Here is a 17,395-nt window from a genome sequence, read left to right as displayed (position 1 = left end):
AGCCTTTGAATGTCTGAACCATGAAGCATAAGGTTCTCTTTTGAAAGCGCTTAAATATGTATAGGAAGCATCATAATTAAAAGTCATGTACTTCAAAAATATTAAGAAATATCAAATATACATTTAAAATAATGAAATTGGCAGCAATTTCTATAAAAAAGACATAACAACTACTTCAGTATGCGGTAAATATTGCGCTAAAATTGATGCAAGTCAACACTAACGCCGTATTACCTGGGGATATAATGAATTGATTGTCCGAAAAAACCAATTAATTAATCCCGAAAATCATGGAAGTCGAATGTGGAAAATCATGGACAGAAAGGGAATAAAAAAGTTAAATTCATTGCTGAATAGTGATATGTTTTAGTGCTTAGACGGGGGCTCAATCTGATTGTCGCGGACGAGAGACAGATCAGAACTTATGAATATTTAGCCAAATTTTTATATATGAAAGAAATTTTCATCCGGTTGTCAATGAAATAAATTATTATTTAATTATGCTTATTCTAATTTGCCTCATTTATATCCTCATTTAAATGTATACCAAAATCGAGTCAGCTTATCGTCCTCAGTTGTGTTTTGAATATCGATGCGAATTATATAATGAGTGTAAAAAAAGAATAAAATGGAATCTTACAGTTTGACTCGCCAATCTCCCATGTCTTGGGAGGGTTTTGAGCAAATTTAAGTGAGTAGTGTAAAACATGTTTTTAATCAATCCCTTAAAAGTCATCTCCCCGCATTCTTCCACATTTTTGCTTCTATTCTAGCATTCTTTTTTCTTACAATGGAAGCTCAGAGTCCAGGGCAGATCGAATTCCTGGGCGAAGAATACCTTTCTCATTCCCTAGAGACCTTAGAGTTAAGTGCGAAACACAATCGCTGCCGCTCGTCCCTTCGGTAAACGCGAAGAAAGCAAAGGGGGAAGAAAGTGGCACTTTTTGTGTCAACATGTGTTCGGCGGCACACGAGCATAGCGTTATCGAAAACAAGATTGAAGCACTCGGGGAAAACTCTGTTACTCTCGCAAACAAAAGCGACACCTTCCCTTTCTTTTTTTTTCTGTTTGGCAAACGCTTGTCCAGATCCACCGTTTTCCGCCGCCTTTGAAGGAAGAACCCACCAAGGTCAGCGCCCTTCCTAAAGGACCCCGTTGTAATCTAAGGAAAGTAAAGTCGTTCTTCCGTTTCACTCGAAGGACGGGCGTAGTCTGGCCAAAATACAAATTCGTAGGCTTGGTGTTGGAAGTTCTCCGGTCAAGGGATTGTTCCTATCATTTGAATGGCTTCCGAGCAATGAAAGTATTAGATACGAAAATGGCAGCATTTTAGGTAATCTAATAGCTGAGGATTTTCATAACTTTGACTCCACTCGTCGCACGGTAATATGCGTAGTTTCAGCGGCCTTCAATCACTCCGATTTGAGTTGAAGTCCAGAGCTTTAGAGCCGAAGAGATCGTTTTGGAGTGAAATGCACTATTTCAAAGTTTAAATTTAGTTGAAAGTTTTACTTTGTTTTTTAAGATAATTGAAAATTATTCCCAAGATAAGAAACAGCAAGAGCACTGATAATTTTTTAAGCTAAAATATTTTGTGATTTTAAATCATATAGAATACTATTTTTAACCCATTTAAATCACATTCTCCAAGATCATACTCGTGGATAATATACCATTCTACTTATTTCTCGGTAGACATAATTAAAAATATTTTAATTATATTGCCTAATCCAAAGACTCCTGAGTGATTAGCATCTGTATTTTCGCAAAAAACTATTACTTGACAAACAAGAAAATAATCAGTTGATGGAAATTTGTTCACTGAAGCCACATCATTTGTGGTCCAACGGAAATAAAATCGAACCAATTGGATTCTAACAGTTATCTTTTTCATTTATAATTTGGTTCGTTGTATGCCAATAGTTAGTTTCCAATGAAAAAGTCTTATTTTTAAGTTTTAATTAAAAGAGTGCTCAATGGTTTTAATAGGTAATGCCAATAAATGTTCAGAACAATGTCAAATAGGAGGAAAATAAATGCCCAGATTATTGTAATTTAGGAAAATGTATTTATTGAAACAGATTTGTTCACATTAAAAATGCGGGGGTAAAATCATTCTATTGAATTTAAGGCTCGCAAACTAGAGAAAAGCCAGACAGCTTTCCAATTTTAAACTTCAGACGTACAATCCTCGCAAATTTCGCAATCCTCAAAATGAAAATCCACGCAAAATCAATGTATTACGTCGATTTTAAGTTCGAGTGCTCCTAACTATTGCTGGAGCTTCATTCAGTGCCACGCAAATGAAACTCCAGTACTTTCTAAATTCATTGCCGCAGATGACTACTTTCACGGGTAACTTCTCGAGCCACTGATTTGAAATGAGAAATCACTTCCTTTCAAAGATACGTGTGTGAGCAGCATGCATACTAGGAAATGCTTCATAGGGCTATTTTGTCTGCTTATTTATGTGGATATTATGCTCTTTCTCTGAGTCATGTGCGGTTGGTACGGTGTCTCACATCAGACTGCCCACCTTAGCATGGATTATAAATCCGCAGAAGTGCTTCGTGGAAGCAGAGACAGGAGTGGATGCATGAAACAACGGATGTTGCAAAACAGCATATAGCGCGGGTGTGTCAGCAACAGTGGGCAGTTTTCAGAAAATAAAAGCGCCGCTTCCGATCGAAGAGGCCACATGACGAGGAAAATATGTGCGGAATTCCCAAAAACGTCGGGCATCGGCGAGGGATCCTCCGTCGTTCGTAAATAAAAAGGTCAAGGGGGAATTGCCAAAACCTTAAGGTTAATTCGCGAATCGCTTCTGATGGACGTAAAACTCGCTGAAAAGATTTAGGTCAGTAGCGTATTCATAATTTCTCAAGAATTGCAAATCGCTGACTAGATTCTTCACAGCAATTTTCAATGCAATTTAACCTCAAAATGCTAAAACATATTTGAATCCACAAAATTGCGCTTGACCAATAAATAAAAATATTAGCGAATGCATTAAAAATTATTAAGTAAAGCCACGAAATAAAATCTTAAAGGAGATAGATGCAACGTTGCGAATAATTGGTTTAGGTTGTGATAATAATGCGTCAATTATCTTATATCCATTACTGATTGATATGAAAATATGAACTCGATTCGAATAGCAACGCTTTGCAAAAACAGTAGTGCCTTTGGCTACTGTTCGAGAGAAATCAGGAAATTTGGGCAATAAACAGTACGCTGTTATATTGCATCCAGCTACAGTGTTTGCAATGTATTGCTCAACGACGCAATTAATTAGCAAAGTAGCCAGAGGAAGAGAAACGGATCCGGAGACGGGATCGAAGGAGTCGTTACTTAGAAACTTCGGAAATGACCTAAAAACAGCTGAGCTGCACCACACGGCGTACATTGGAGAACGTTTCCTCGCGTTTAAGGACAACGAAATTCATTCCGGTTTGCCGACATTGTTCTAATGTCCCCACTTGAGTGAATTTCACTGCTCCCTTTTGTTTATTACTGTTTCTTTGCAAAAATCCTGCAACTTCTGAGTTAGTATTCTTCACCACAGAGTTTAATTATATCTACAAGAATACGGGACATACGGGATTCGAATTGTGATGCTAATATTCATTTTTCAACTCTTCGGAGGCTGAGGTGATATCGCGTCATGCTAGAGTCTCACACATTGGCACGCCATATCACAAGGCATTGTATAAAGAAGGACCGCCAATCTTAAATAAGCTAACCATATGTTGCGTCTAAATTTGATTTTTTGACAATTTTAGTTAAATGTGAATGCACTTTATAACGTCTCAAGAGATTCTTTTTTCCCCAAGTAGAACCTGATTTCTGGTAGACTGTATCTTTGATCGAGGTAATATTGGTTTAATCGCGGCCTAGGGAAGTATTCTACTTGCGCCAATAAATAGCAGGTCTAATTCAAAGATTAATGAAAATAACGAGGAGATAATGCGATAAACTCTTTAAACAAACGAATAAAACCGTATCTGATCCAATAAAGTGTTCATTTCGACTAATGCTAACCTAGAATGCCTTGGAAGTTTATGATGGCAATAACGAGGAAGAGAACTCGGCAAATTGCCACTGAGAACTTTTATTCTCTCAAAGGGCAAAACTTTCTTTTTAAGCTTTACAAGGAAGCCGATATAACCTTGATATAACCTATTTGCGGTTCACATCTAGCATTTCAAGTAATTGAAGAGCGGAACACTTACTGGTAAGACTATTCAATTACGAAGCGGTCAAAATGTTTCGAGATGTATATACCACTTACGCCTGCATGATTTATTCGTTTTTGATGGGATTTTTTTAATGCGACTAGGATACTTGTACAGGTGAAAAAAAGGCAAAGGTATTGACATTCCTTTCAACTTAGAAAGACAAACACATCGTAGATTAATAAAAATAATTGAATACTTTAAATTATTACCGTTAAGACTTTCATTATTCAATCCTTGTTTGTGATGCAAATTTTACGGAAAAAGAACATTCTGTCCATATTGAGCAGATTTTGGTTTTTTATGGAATCGTATTCAAAGTGTAAAAAAATCATCCGATGTATTTGTTTGAGTGATTCTGCATATGCAGTATCTCTCTCAAAGGTTTGCTCTTCGACGTACCATACGGCCAGATTTGAATTATCTGTGAGGAAATAATGATTTGACCGTAACTATACATGAGCATTCACCCAGACTATACCACACGAGGGATACGGAAGTGGTCACTCCAGTCGCCCCAAGTGTGATTTTGATGTGGGACTCCATGAGGGTTTCCTCCAGGAAGGAACAGGAGGGAGAAAGCGACAGATCATGTTTCAAAAAATAGGCAGTTCGAGACACCAAGAAGGAAACGAATTATGCGAACCTTTGACGAAGACCAACACCAAAGTTACATTAGAGCGCTACTGCTGACTACTTTTCCAGTAGATTTTATGACATTTTGGTCCATTCGGAGGTCGAGTAGCGATACCGGCAGCAGTGCTGCAATTCAAATCGGACGAAACTACCTTTCTGATAGCTGAATAATTTCGTCGAGAAGTATTCGGCACTCAGAATATAAGACAAGCGCAATTCTAAGGCTTGGTTTCTAAACCACAGTTTTTTTGAGCAGTCGAGCTAAAAAATACTTCGGTGACCAATCCTGGCAGCCGGTTTTCCTCTATTTCATAAGCTGAGGTTAATTTTCAAATTCATGTTCCATCGAAGTGATAAGACTGAATCATTGAGACGATTCTACCTAACATTAGTGAATGATTACGAGAGACCTATGGCTGCTGAAACTTCCCGCTCTCTCAAGCTTGCCAATCTTCTGCTCGAGATGAAATCTTTCCCACAAATTTGGCTCAATGGCGGTATATTAGGCAAACTTGGTTACAAACCGACTAACGCTGTTATTTTATAGATACTGTTTGGTTAGCATTTGCCTCAGGAGTAACGTGAAGGTGTGGACGTTACTTTTTTTGGCTGTTGAATTTTACTTACACCATTGGTTTTGAGTTCTACTGCGATCACGAAAAGTCTTTTCAGTTGATAGAGTTGCAATAGGTAAGCGCATGCGTATGGTATGCGTGGCAGAGTTGCTATTGCTTAAGGAAGTAATATTTGATGCTACACTTATCGTGAATTACCTCCAACTGCGAATAAAAATGTGCTGGTAGCACTAAGAATCCTGAAAAGTATATTGCCTAACACCTAAAACCTAAAAGTGGAGCGGTGAGACCAACAAGTAATTTGCGTTTCGTAAGACGAAGGACGCGACGGCGAGGCGACCTCGGAAGGAGGAATTCTTTCGGGCAGCCGGGAGATCATCATCGCCATCGTCTTCATCCGGGGCCTCGGGGAATGGGGCCGGCTGGGTTCCTTCCCGGGTCGCGATCGTGGGGCAGTGGGGGAATTGGGAGCGATCGGCACTGGAGTCTCCGTCACGACCGAGCCTCGTTGTGTAACGGAAACGAGGGAGATTGGCCCAATATCGGGAGAAGTGAGGCGGTGGGTGGGTGAGCAAGCGAGAGAGAGTGAGGGGGGTGTGGAGAGCGGAGAGGGATTGAAGGGGGGGACTGGGGGAGAAAGGACTTCGGAGAAGAGAGTAAAAAAGAACAGTTTAGCCATGCGGGGAAAACCATCATCAAAAACATAGACTTCGCAAAAAAGGACACTCTTTTATCCCTATTAGCCGGGAAGTGGGTCTAGTGTTTATAACGATGTGTTCTTATTCGGAAATTGTTTTTTGTGTAGCTGTATCCAGGACGCAGCAGAAAGACCAAGACTTTCTTTTAACAAAGCAACATATATTTTATTAGTATTTCATACCATTCTCCGTTAAGAAGTAAATAGAAGGGCACTTATGCGATAAGATTATGTTTATTGAGTAATCCGATTCCAATATAAAGAATTATATAATTAGAAAATGGGCTCAGGCTTAACAACACGTTTCAACAATTTGCATGGGTGAGTATCGTGTTTAATGTTTTTAAACTTAATTAAATTATTAAAAACTATTATAAAAAGGAAACCAATATTTTCAACCTAAAATTTCCATTGATAATTATGATGGAGCTCACGTTGTTTAATTCTTTCACTGGTGTTCAAACTAAATGGATTCCTGGCTGGAAATTTATTTGCCTTATGTTGGCTAATGGAGCGGCAAAATAACTGCTATCGTTGCGGAAGTCCTTCTGAGAAAGTACTGTGAGGAAAAGTGGGTGATGCTACTCTATTTCCCTGTTAATCCGAACCGCAAACGTCCTTGGAATGAGTCATGACCCATTAATACGTGAGCAATAATGGAAGCTATGCTTTTCCAGGCATACCCATCTAATGACTAAACATTTTTAGGTCGACCGTAGTGACTAGACAGTTGTATTACTTATTATTTCTAAGGAGCAGTGTTTTTTCACGATGTAAGAAATGAAGACAAAAATGAATTAGCATGTTTGTATTTATGTTGATGCAACTAGACACCATTAGGTGCGATAAACCAATTAACTCTCTAGTTGTCTCATCACTTACAACACAGTTTAATGTCAGACTTATAATTAACAAGGCACACAAATTTAAAATGTTCCTCGTGATGTCTTTTTCTTGCAGCCATGATTCATTACTCAAAATAAACTCTTTTGGCAAAGGTCCTTACTTTAAAAATTAGGGAAAGGAAGTAGTCAACAACTAATAAGTCAAGAATTTTGTTTTGATAATCAAGTGCAACAAAACTTGTCAGGACATGCAGCTAAAACGATGGAAATTCTGTCCTGTATGTATTAATAGCGACCTCAATCAGGCATCTCTTTCATAAGGATTATTATACGAATGACACTGGTAAATTGAAAAAGCACATTAATATCTGGTGTGCAGATTAGACACTCGTAGGTTTTGAACAGCCTCTGGAGACTATGCAAAACGTTGGGGACATTTAAAACGCCTTCGACAGTCTCTGTTTACTCTAGCTAATTAGCTTTTTTATTATTAGCAGGCGGGCATTATTTTCAAAGAAACATTTCCACTTTTTTTAAGAAAAAATATCAAAGGAAGACCACGGAATTTCAATAGTTACCGATGAAATGGAAATATATTAACGCAACATTATTTACAAATACAACGGAGAATTTTGACTATACTTTTACGACAGATTGTATAATGATACTTTCCTTTATCACCGAGGAGTCAAATTAAGTTTTAACTCCGATTGTTCGGTAAAATTGAAATCAATACGTATTTACTTACTTGGCCGTAGCACGGAAACCGCAATTTTTGGCCTTTACATCAGACTCTAGGTGGAGCAAAAACCACTCAGGCGGGAATCGAACGCGTGACCCTTGAATTGGCATTCGAGGATGTTACTCCCGCCGCTACCGCGGCTACAATCCTTAGGGAGAATTTATTTTCAGCTAATCTAATCGAAACTTCAATAGATATTTTATAATAAATTGTTCTCCATTTATTGTCCCGATAGGAAGATGGAAAACTTTATCAATTAGCTGTCATAAAGTTTTGACACACCAAAATTGGTAGGTAGCTCCAAGATAATAATTTGGAAGCTATAAAAATAAACGACTGTCAAAAACAAAGAGCGAACATAACTCGGTTCACGAGATCAAAGCGAGACGGATAGGCATGACTCCCACGCGATAGCTAAATTTACCACGAGACAAATCATCTCCATTAAATGTCATAAACTGGAAGGGAGGCTTTTATTAGCATATGCTGTCCTGCAGGCGAACACTAACGCAATAGTAATTCTTCGTTTGTCCCAAAGGAAAGAAGGCGTCATTCTATATAAGATACCCATCCAAGAGCGAAAAATAATCACTCCGCTCCCGTAGTGTGTGTTTTAGGGGGAGGGAGAAAGTTAAAATTCCGTCGGCTCCGACGAGATATTCTAATTTTAAAACCGAGCGGGGTGGTCGCGGTGAATCAGTCGCGAGTGAAAAGGGTCCAGGAAATGCCGGTGGTGGGGAAGAATAATAGGGGTAGGTGGGATGAGCGGAAAGTCCACGGCTGGATGTGGGGGGAGAAGTTTCCCCGAGGAAAGGGACGAGCGATTGTCCCATCTGCGCCCTCATCCCTCTCCTATTGCCCAAGGACGCTCGTTGCACCGAAAGCAGAGGAAAGTTAGGGGGAGGAGGTAAGGGGGTGGTAGAGCTTGGAGGGTTTGGGGAACGGGACAGAGAGTGGGGAGCGCCCGAGGGGAGGGAATGACTTAACGGGTCGCCGCTGGGATGAAGGCGAGAGTGGTGATTTTAACGGCTGGCGGTAACGGAGATTGCAACGAGCGAAAGCGGAGAGCGACGGATAGCCTCCCCGCCGCCCGGCGGACGGGACGTGCGCTTCCAATGTAGGCGGTCTTTATAGGACGGGAATGTTTGAGGTAGATATGGGTGAAATGGATTCTATCCCTTCTCTGCACCTCCGTGCCTCACCCCACGCACCTCTAGGAGTCTTCGAGTGGGTGTCGGGAGGTAAAAATTTCTATTCAATGTAATATAACCCACAACCGCTTCGTTGCTGCAAACAAAAATACCTTATCCTTCCCTCATTTCCTTTGCCTTTACTTCCACTAGGCAACAGGCCTATCTTCACTGTCGCACATCTCACCTAAATTCATGCCAGCATCCGTCACAGTTCTTTAAGAACTAGCAGTATTGTTCTGCTTCTCTCTTCTTCCCTTCTCTCTATCTTCTTTTTACTTATTCCCAAACCTTCGGTTAGTGCACCTGGGGACAGAGTCTGATACTAATGGGACACAAAAACGCCATACCTTCAACCACTAACCCCTTCCCCACCAGCAGTGAGCGCCATGTTCCCCTTCTCCACAGGAGAAGGAGAGAGAGAGAGAAAAGCGGTCGGCCTTCAAGCAGGATTGGCTAGTGATGTGGAAAGTGGTATGGGGCAGAGCGGGAGAGGATTTATCGAAGGATGGAGAAAGGAAAATGGAGGGACAGAGAGAAAGAGGTAGATAAAGAGATGAGAAGGGGAAGCGGAGGATGTAAAGAGATATGAAATGAAAAGTGGTTGGAGGGCTGAGGCCGGACGCATATAGAGATTCACGTCTTTGGATGGAATAGTAAATACGGACTCGCTTCTCGCCGTTTTACCATCATTTTCTCATTTTAAACTTTCTCGAATACCTTCTCTCTTCTCAAATCCTCGGATTAAAATCGCTGACCATGACGGCAGTCCGCTGCTGTCAATGATCGATGGAGCTGAAAGTTTTTTCTACGGAAGAAGGAGAAAAAGGATGAAAGGATGGAAAAGACGAAATAATCGCGTGATTTATAATGGAGTCGAACCCCGACTCAAGGTCGTGGGACAGACATACTACAGCCGTAAAATCTCCGAGGGAGGATGGGAGGTAGATCTTGAGGGGGTTTTGCTATTTCTTTATTTCCTCTTCACTTGTTTACGGTCGCGCCTCACCGTAGTAGCTTCAATCTCATTCGTAAGGCATTGTGGTAGCATATGCGGAGTTATGCACAATATGTTGTGAGGCATCTGGAATTAACTATGGATGCATCTGTATTCAACGAGTACCTATGCATTCATCATATAACCCACATATGGTACCGCAGGGGGGCTGACTAAGAAATAGCGCTTGAAAGGGAGCCGTAAAAGTGATAGAGAAAGAGGAGAAAAAAGGATTGGCAGGAGAAGATAAAGGGACTCGGGACTTCAAGTTTTATGGGTTCCCTTTCCCAGTGGCCACGGTGAACCTCTTAAATTGAATTGAGGACGTTTCTTAGGTTATGTAGTGGTATGACTAACAATATTTATCGAACTAATTCATGATTAGAACATTCTAACGGTGTTCGGAGGGTGAAGGGTTTTACTTCTGAATATTTCTAATGATATCCAATAGATACTTCTCTATCAATATTAGATATGCGCCAAACTCAGATAATTATATCATGGAGTTAAAAGTTCTAATGTTAAGAAATCATTTTATCATAGCTATACTGAAATATAACAGTTTATTTAGTTGACTTTAGTGTCAAATGAACTCATGGTCATATTCTATGACTTTGTGTCATGACTGTAGAGTTTTATTCCTCGACAATTACATGGAAACTTCAACGCTTGTCAAAAAATCAGCTTGGGCTTTTCAGAGTCTTCAGTTCACATTTCACGCGAGTAGCCAGCAAAGGAAGAAGATTTAAGAAAGGGGGAAATTAAGGGCGAAAGAAGGGTAGCGTGATGGGCCGAAAGACCTTGCAAGTTTTTATGTCTGTTGCCTGAATAAAACATGTCGAAGAAGAGAAGCAGAAGAAGATTTAGGAGCCAGCTGTTGGTGGCAAAATGATTAGATTGGCTAGCCACCGGTGAAATAACAGCCATTCCTTCACTACAGCCTTCCGATCAAATATGGTATGAAATTAGAATTATAATAAAAAAAGAGCAGACCAAGGGTTTAACAAATTATTGATCTACTTGATGTCTATGTATATTCGATCCTAACTTCAGGATTTTGATGGAAAACCGTGGCCGATGCGCGTTTTACATTAGTATGTCAGAGGGAAATACGTCTTGGAATTAATAGAATGTGCAAATGTATCAGATGCAAAAACATTTCACCATGGGTGGGTCCGAAAAGGTACGCTCAGGTAATAATGGGTTGAGCATTAAAAGAGCGGCGAAGGAGTGCGTTTTTTGCGTTGATAGAGAGCCAAGATTTTTTCCGCCATAAAAGGGAGCAATGGCATTGGAATTAATTCAGAAAACAAGTCCATCCATCAGGGGTGGGGTGGGTGATTGCAGGACGTGGGAGGGCCCCTAGAGTTTGCCAGTGGAAGTGCATGAGGAAAAAGATATGGAGTCGCAACGGAAGGAATAGTGTTGAAGATGAAAGAGAAGTGCCACTCGTTTACACACACGAATAAATCTTGTGGAATGGTCACAAATGGCCAATCAAGATAGCAAAATAATTATCTGGAGGTGACATCTGAATGGTACGTTCTTGCTTAACGAAGCTGAGACGAACATTCACAATGGTATTCATACTAACTTACTTTCACTTTAAGTCACTTAAAACCAGCACAGCCAACAAAGATATTTAGACGAGTCAAGTCATCATTATTTTGAAGTACACGAATAGGCTCAAGGTTGTGTGAACTAAATGGTCCCGAAATCGATCGGTCTCCATGATAATTGAAAAGAATTCCTCGACTATATTTATTAACTAATAAATTGAGTAAGGCGATTTTTTTTTAATTTTTAAGAATTTCCAGTGTTCTTTTTATGGGTCACTTCAGCCGCAATTTAACAAAATCATTAAGAAATTAGTATCATGAAAAGTAAATACTATTAAATTTGTAAGAAGCCTTAGGTGTCATCTAACTTATCCATTTAATACATTTGCCGAAGTCTAGCATAATTGTACTTCATTTAAGCTCACAATTTTTCAGTCACTACGATTGGGCACGTATTTTATTATACTTCACTTGTAACAGGTTTTCCATTTGACTGTAACTGATGAAATAAATAGTTAAATTTTCAATAAAATTTAGACACTTTTAGATAAAGGCAAATGAATTGAAATATATCACGAAATGAGTTAAGATATTATCTGTCAACTGCTTTGTTTTTAGCCCTCAGTAATTTTTTATAAATGGCCTATGAACATCGGCCCAGAGTGACTTTTAAATTAAACGACCTACTGGTACTTTTCAAAAGCACTGAGAGTTCTTGTCCAACCATTTGGATACCTTTCCAGAGTTTGTTGTAGCACAGGACTTATTACTACTTCAAACGTTGATCAAGTAAAAAATCCCTAACTGAAAAACTGTAAAAACACCTCTCCTGAAAAAAACCTTTTCGGCCTACCATATTTATCCTGAGTTTCGTGCGAACAACGCATCAAAAACAATGCGCGCGGATACACCCGATGGGGCTGTCCCATTAAACGCCGATTATTGGAGAGAGACAAGCGTGAAAGACAGCTGAAAACCATCGGAATAACCGGATGCAGAGGTTGATCGCTCGCCGCCCACGCCTTGAGACACCAAAGAAGAATGAGGAGATGAAGGGAGAGGGAGGTAGGGGTGGAAAGGAGAGGGAAGAGGTGCGGGGGTGAGACTACGGGAAAAGGTCAAGATTGCGACGATGAGTGTATGACTTGAAAATATTCAAGGGAACGGATGTGGTACGAAACGGTCTTGGACCGACTCGTCCAAGTCTTTCGCGGAACGAAGGAGAGTCAGCTGGAATCGGCATGGGAGCGAGCGAGAGCGGGGATGGAGGAAAATGGGACCCTTGAAGAAAGGAGTTCAAGTAAGCTATCTCTTACAATGGATCATCTCACAATTATTTTGAGCAAAAGTAAAGATGAGTCCCTGAAGATGTGTGCACCTAAAATATGCATAATCTAACATTCTAAAATAAGAAAATATTAAAATCATTAAACGGCTAAGAGAATGTTCTTTGTGAATCACTTTCATGCTCCCTTATGAAAAGATGACATTTTTTATGTTAATCACCGAACTTTCGTTAGATTAGTATAATAGGGTTGGCTGAATTTTAGTTACAAAATACCTCAATTCAGAATCAGTATTCGTCGGATGACAAAATACTTAAATGAGTGGGATAAGCAGGTGTCAATTTGAATGTGCATGTATAATTTTACTCTCACCCTGACGTCTAAACGTCACTAACTCAATGATGAAAGTAGTTTTCATTGCTCCAATTAACCAAATTGTTGCTTTAATAGTACATGCAAAGAATTAACGCTAAAAATCTGATCCGAATATCTCCGCGCAGAAAGATGAAAAATATCGGTGGGTGCAAAACACGATTTAGAGGTAAAATGCCATACGACGAGATGGAGCAGAAAATGTCGAAGAGAGACTGCCAAAACCCGTGACGAATGAGTTATGTTCGAACGTGAGGAAGACAATGCGGGAAAGGTTTCATGGCAGAGGAGGGGCGGAGATCGGAGTCAGGGATAAAAGTCTACGATGATGTGAGGAGTGCAGGCGGTGGGCGGATCGAGAACGGGCCGGCATAAATAGAGTCGATAAAAAAGTTGGAAGAAAGAGAAAAAAAAGAAGGTGACGGTGGGAGCGTAAATTATCGCCTATCGAGCCTTTTAAGGGTGGTGCCGAAAGGAGAGAGTTGTTAGTGGTTGGGAATAGATCGGAGGCTAGGGTTTCGGCAGGAGTCGCGGGCGAGAGTAAGAAGGGAGGAGAGGAGAGATGGGTGCTGGAGATGGTGGGCTTGGAGGCGTGGGTGGCGAGGCCGCTGAAGGGTTGCGCAGGAGAGGCGGAGGGGTGTGGCGGAGTCGATGAGGACGGGCCCGCCGAATGCGGGGGAGTGTGTCTGGAGACGATGAGTGCGTGGTACGCCGGGGAGAATAGCGGGTCGAAGGTACCGAGGTCGAGCGCTGACCACCTTGGGAGTGGAGGCTGAGGGGTGCGGAGGCGGACGGGGGAGTTGAAATTCAGCCGGAGATTGAGATAGCGAGTGGGCGGAGGCGTGGCGGGCAATATGGCCGATGGGGAAGAAACGGGGCGTGGTAGGAAAGTGGGGACGGAGGAGCTGTGCTGGGAAGTCCTCCCAAGGGAGGCGACTTGGGGTTTACCTCCATCTTACTACTCGCAGAATGATATGATTCTCATGTGAAGAAACATATTGAGATCCTACATGAAATTATGCAAGAAACTGCTTCGTCACACTAATAATTGATTCCAGAATACATTATCCATCCAATAATCATCTGCACGAGTAATTGCTAAGGAAACCATAAAAAATCTAATTTTAAACGATATGTTAGTTCTGTACTTATGACTTGAAGAATTTTGAAGAGAAAAATACATACTTGAAACCTCTAACAATCAAAAATTTAACCTTCCGCGTACTCGATTAGTAACACAACACATTCACTTCACTTTTTTACTCTGCAATTATATATTACTGAAATTTCACAGATGTACATGACAATGCGATGAACTCATTAGGATTGATAGAAAATCTTCTCTAACTTCTGTATAGGGATGTAAACCAAAAAGTCGAGAATCCATTCGCCATGTCTAGTTGAGATAACGGCCACAAAACTTTAAAATATTAATAGTTGACTGACAGGTATCTAATTCAAAATTATATTATTTTATGTTTCTTGAGCGTTGACAAATGAACACTTTAAAAGATAAATTTGAAAGGGCCTAACCTTTTACGGAGAATTCACGGAGGTTTTGGTAAAATTCTAAATTCCAGAGAAGATGATTCCCCGATGCAAATTTGATGAAATAAGACGAACTCACTTGAGGTACAAGGGAGTGTGGGCAGCAAATGACTAATAAGAAGAGAACAAGAGAGAGAATCGGAAGAGCTAAGGAAACGAATACAGGGTAGAGAACAGGCCGCGGGAGAGATGGGGAACTTCGATTTGGATTCCCCAAGGCGTGAATGTCACGGTGCACAAAATGTGATTGGGAAGATTGCTGGGATGCGGGGGGGGGAGGAGGAGTGGATAGGGGCATCACGAAGTGATGTGAAGGCGGCACCTTTCTCTGGATACCCTTCGCGAAACTTCGCGGGTTGAAGTGAGGGGGGAGGAGAGGCGGCGAGCAGGGAGAAGCGGTAGCGGAGGGTGAGGGAGGAAGGGATGGGGGTGAGGAGAGGCGAGTGGGGGCCGAGAGGGCTTTGCAAACTCTTTTACGCGTGGATGAGGAAGACGGCGTCGGGGGAAGTGTTTATTTTCCAATTTTACCGTAGGGGAGTTATAAATCGCGCTTCAGCGACGGCGGGGGTGGGAGTGGGGGCGAAGGCGTGCGCCCCTCGAATCGATTTTCAAAAGCACCGAGGGGGAGGGGTTGAGAAAAACGATGGAGAACAAAGGGTTGATCGAATCAGGTTTGTGGTTTAGTCACACCGCGTTTTGCAACGCGCTCTTTGATGACTAAACCCCTCGCGTCTTAGCCCGAATAACACACGACATTTTCACTTTCAATTTAAAGAACGGAGAAATATTAGAGGGACCGAATTATCATTGCGACGACTGTGAAATTTCTCTCAAGTTTGCAACACCATCGGTTCATTTGAGCGAGCTCACCCATCACTCTCGATTCAAGTCACGTTCCTTCGAGAAAGATCTCAGTTGCATATTTTGTACTGATTCTGACCTTCAGAACCCAAGCTCTCACGATCGCAATATACGAAATAAATTATGTTTTCCAAAATGTTCACCCTCAGGAATTATCTCTTCCGCCATTACGCTCATGCCCCACTTTAATGCGACCACGATGGAAGATCTTTCAATTAGATGTACGAACCATAAAATAAGAGGAACATATTAAGGCAACGATCTGCGAAGTTTCACTCCCTTGGTTCGCTGGAAAATGGGCGTGATAAATAAGAATTGGCTTCTTTGGATCCAAATGAGCCGCACGAACATGTAGTATGAGGCTAAGAAAATCAACAAAGAGGACGACGTCGCGCCACCATAAATATTAACGGCCGATGAATGTATGGGAATGTAGTAGACCAGTGTCGAGGAGCATTTCTCCGGGAATCTATGGGCCGTCCCACCTTTGCCGTGAGCTTTGCGCTAAGACAATGGAACAGGAGCATCCACCCCCGCGGCCACCTCCCCATCACATCACGAGGGAGCAATCGTGGCACTCTGTATGTCGGGGCCGGGGGGGGGGGGGTTGAAGGGTGGAAGCGACCCGATATGGAGGGGGAATGGGACAACAACGCGCATGCATGCGTACGCGGGTGGGCGCCATATTTATGGCCTCCGCAACCTCTGTGCGGGAAGTCGACAGTGGACGATCGTGGGCGGGACTAAATGGGCTTTTTGGAAGACGTAAGTCGGGTGGAGTTGGCGGAGGGGGAGAGATCTGATGGCGAGCTGGATGGGGAAGGTTGTGCGAGGCGGTTGGTGGAGCGAAAACTGACCTTTATGTATATTATATAGCACATGGTGGGCGGGTCACTCTCACCTCTCCGATGAAATTCCTGGGTTAGGAAAGCGAGTTTTGATGAGGAAAGAAGCAGGAGATCTTATTGAACTCAATCACGAGCGGTGTTAACTTTATGATTTATCATTTAACACAATATTTGCAATTCGTGTTTTTCTTATTCCAGATTATGTTGGCTAACAAAAATCCGCACTTGAGTCAATAGTTGTCTAAATTCGTAAGTATTTTACAGTTTGTGGTTGGAATTGCGATTTATGGCATGTTGGTATCTTTCTCTGCGGAAAAAGTAAAATATATACATTTCGTACCACTGCTATGTCTGCATTTTAAGATTAATTAGATACGTGTATCACTGAAACAGTTAAAAGCATACATAAAAGTTCGTTAATTGGAAGCTTCAAAACACAGTTATACTTTACAAATACAATTTGCAGAGAACTGGAAGTTAGCATTGACCATTATCAGTTTACTTGTACTATAAGAATAATAAACAAATTGGCTAAAATCAAGTTTGCTTAATATGGAATTAATTTTACCACTGATATTACATTAAACAACGTCTACACCCACTTATAATTGAAATGTCTTCCTTTAACAAGTAGTGGATAGCCACACGATTAATACAATGGGCAAACACGGAGGCATATTAGAAACATTTGTTGCCATCAAAAAGTCTTTGCCGTTTCACTTTAATATAAAAATATTACATTCAAGCTGCAAGGAATTTATTGAGAAGTTTGACTTATTTTTTTCTTTATTGTTGACATCTATATGTATTGATACAGGGTTCGGCAGCATCATTTGATGATATGAATGACAAATACTATACAAATCAGCACGTTATGCCGCCCCACCCTGTATAACTTTTATAAGATGTTGATCTTGTTCAGTTATCCAGTGTTCTAATCATTGCTTTACATAAAAATTGAATTGAAATTATCCTCATTAACAGATAGACGTTTACCTTATTG

The 17,395-nt window shown here is 41.1% G+C and overlaps 1 protein-coding gene across 1 annotated transcript in view; it reads right to left on the bottom strand.

Moving 5' to 3' along the window:
- kkv (hyaluronan synthase-like protein kkv) overlaps nucleotides 1-17,395 on the bottom strand; it is a 185,444-nt gene that overhangs the window by 39,611 nt on the left and 128,438 nt on the right. The gene's annotated exons all lie outside the window — the stretch shown is intronic.

The sequence above is a fragment of the Hetaerina americana genome, unplaced genomic scaffold, assembly GCF_022747635.1.
Source record: "Hetaerina americana unplaced genomic scaffold, ioHetAmer1.1.p SCAF_42, whole genome shotgun sequence".
NCBI classification, from domain to species: Eukaryota; Metazoa; Arthropoda; class Insecta; order Odonata; family Calopterygidae; genus Hetaerina; species Hetaerina americana.
Note: the sequence above shows the minus strand (reverse complement) of the source record. Positions and strands in the feature narration are given on the sequence as shown.